The sequence below is a fragment of the Arvicola amphibius genome, chromosome 14, assembly GCF_903992535.2.
Source record: "Arvicola amphibius chromosome 14, mArvAmp1.2, whole genome shotgun sequence".
NCBI classification, from domain to species: Eukaryota; Metazoa; Chordata; class Mammalia; order Rodentia; family Cricetidae; genus Arvicola; species Arvicola amphibius.
The window spans coordinates 6888176-6890965 of NC_052060.1; the positions used below are offsets into that span (position 1 = coordinate 6888176).

The 2790-nt window shown below is 51.5% G+C and overlaps 1 long non-coding RNA gene across 1 annotated transcript; it reads right to left on the reverse strand.

Moving 5' to 3' along the window:
• Window positions 1-1779: 1779 nt before the first annotated feature.
• Window positions 1780-2318, reverse strand: LOC119801231. The gene is made up of 3 exons (XR_005283145.1): window positions 2186-2318; window positions 1934-2082; window positions 1780-1798 (listed from the first exon to the last, which is right to left on the reverse strand). It is a non-coding gene; the product is annotated as an uncharacterized LOC119801231 (long non-coding RNA).
• Window positions 2319-2790: the final 472 nt, after the last annotated feature.

The following is a 2790-nucleotide window of genomic DNA, read 5'->3' on the forward strand; positions in this document are numbered from 1 at the left end:
ACCGCAGTTGTCCGCCACATGGGTGCTGGAAACTGAACCCAGGTCCTCTGCAAGGGGAACAAGTACTCTGGACTGCTGAACCCTCCCTCCAGCCCGTTTTACACATTTGATCCAATGGTAGCTATCGTGAGGGAGGAGAACGAGCAGCTAGGGCCTCCCTCCCCCGGCAGAAGCCGTCATGGAGCCTATTCCTAGGGTCTTAAGGAACAAAGTAACCACACATGTGGTTATCTGGCTGCAAAGTGCCCACCACAGCTGCTGTTGCGGGTGGGAGTGGGGCTGGAGACTCGGGGACCGCGCAGGAGAGGCGGCTTTGCCTTCCGAGAGGCGTGCGGCCTTGGGCGCGCTGAGCTTCAGTTTTCCCCTCTGTGAAGTCTGGATGAACCACAGAGCCCGGCTTATCTATTCATAGGTCGTCATAAAAACTAACCGGGAAAGCACGCACGTGTGTGAAAGCTGAGGTCACACGCAAAAATAGCTCAGTGTTATTGTTAATGATGCTGGAAGAAAGGAACTATTTTCAGCTGATGTGCCTCTTAAAGTTATCTGTCTCGAGGCCTGCGGTTCTTGGCTGAGGATGCCGAGTCCGGTAGGACCCTGTTAGCTTTACTGCTGACAGTACATTCACGATTTCAGGTTGTGTGACCATGACAGCCTCCGTACAAGGGACTCTGGAAATTGTGTGTGGTTACCTGGCTGAAACCCCTCTTCTGTTTTTGTCCTCTTTCTCTTTCTTTCTCTCTCTCTTTCTTTCTTTCTTTCTTTCTTTCTTTCTCCCTTTCTTTCTTTTTTTCCTCTGTAAAGTGTCACTTTATAGACCAGTCCGACCTTAAACTCCTCCTGTCTCTGCCTCCTAAGTGCCAGGATTAAGAGCATCGAGCTAGGACCTCGACCAAGGGGGTGCCATGGCTGAGCTCTTTGGTTCCTTCTCAACTTAGCAGCTTTCTTATGACATGAGGATCCCGGCCTGGAATCTGCGGTGGCCCTGGACTGAGGCGGGCAGATGCTCTGAGAGAGAGCATCCACAGAAGGAAGGTGGACACTTGCCTGGAGGTGGGGAATCAGGCCATGGCCTCAAAGCGTGTCAAGAATACAGAGAAAGCTGTTGTTTCTCCTTGTGTCTGGAACTGCAGTTAACTACTGACCACAGCTGAACTGTGACCAATTTCCAGATCAATGGCAGATGCTGGAGAAAGGGCAGGAAATAATGCATTCTGGCTGGGGTAAGGAAGGTTGCGTAAGCCCACCTTCCTCCACAAAGCATGACCCAGAAGAGTATGATAACTAGGCCAACCCTGAACCCATCCATCCATCCAAGAAACCAAACCGAGAATGTTCTGTGCAGAGTCCAGGCACACAGAGAGGTCAGCCCTGGAGGTGACAAGGACCCTGTCAGTCATTAGAGGGGGTGGCTCTTTTAAGTTAGGGAGAAAAACAAGGAGATTGGGGGAAATGAGCAGAACAAATTCTTTTTGTCCCTGGTGCCTCCAACAGGGCGGCTTTTCTTCCTGGGCTGTGGCGGGCCAAGCCTCTGGCCACAGGTTAGCCTTATCATGAGACTCTGCCCACACAAGCTTTGTTCTGATGCCTAGACAGTTCCTTGTGTTTCCAGAGAGAGCCAGTTCGGCGTCCAATTAATCTTGACAAATTGCTCCTAAGGCTTAAGAACGGCAGACACTAAAGGGTAGGAAGAGGGGCACAACACTGCGCTGTGGCCAGATGTGGGCCGGCAGCCACAGGAGAGGCAAGAATTTCATACATACCAACGGCTTGAAGTCAGAAGTAGGAGAGTCTCAGCCTGCAGAGAGGGAAACAAGCTGAGGCAGGAGGTAACTTGTTTGGCCTCCGACCATAGGCCCCAGCCCATCCCAGTGGACAAAGGGTGGACCAGAAAGGGGCCATGTCTGTTCCAGTGTTGGACTTATTTGCTTACCGCCTTCCTTATCCTGCCAGCTGTCGGCTTGTGTTGGCTCTCTGCGAGCTCTTCACAAAGCTTTTTCTGCTGGACTCTGCCCCCTTTCCAGTTTTACCATCTCGAACAGACGGAGCGCCCCAGCAGGGCCCCTACCTCCTTAGAGCTCCCTGTGAGGACAAAGCTTGGTCGCCGAAGAACACTGCCACCTCCCTAATACCAGCCGCTCTGCCCAATCCCAATGGCTACTTGTCCACCCAGGGCATCTCTTACTGTGTGCCTGCTATTCCTCTTGGAGAGAGTCCTTCTCACACCCAGCACCCAGGAGAGAGACGTCTGGCTCTGACTCCTGAGGGGAAGTTTGCTGGGAACCCACGAGCACAGATCTCTGAGACATCCACTGTCATTTGTTTGCCTGTAACAACAAATGACCAGTCCGGAGCTCATTGCTCCACGGTCCTGGGTAGGTTTGGGTTTTTGTTTGTTTTGCTTTGTTTATTGTCGATTTGACACCAGCTGGAGTCAGCTGAGGAAGTGTCCCCATCAGATTCTCCTGTAGGCCATGGAGCCATTTTCTTGGTTACTGGCTGCTGTTGGAGGGCCCAGCCCACTACTTGTGTGTGGTGTCACCCCAGGCAGGGGGTCCTGGGGTTGTATAAGAAAGCAGGCTGAGGGTTGGAGAGATGGTTCAGTGGTTAAGAGCACTAACTGCTCTTCCAGAGGACCCAGGTTCAATTCCCAGCACCCACATGACAGCTCACAATTGTCTGTAACTCTAGTTCCAGAGGATCTGACACCGTCACACCAATGTATGTAAAATAAAGTTAAATAAATTATAAAAAAAACAAAAAGAAAGAAAAAAGAAAGCAGGCTGAGCT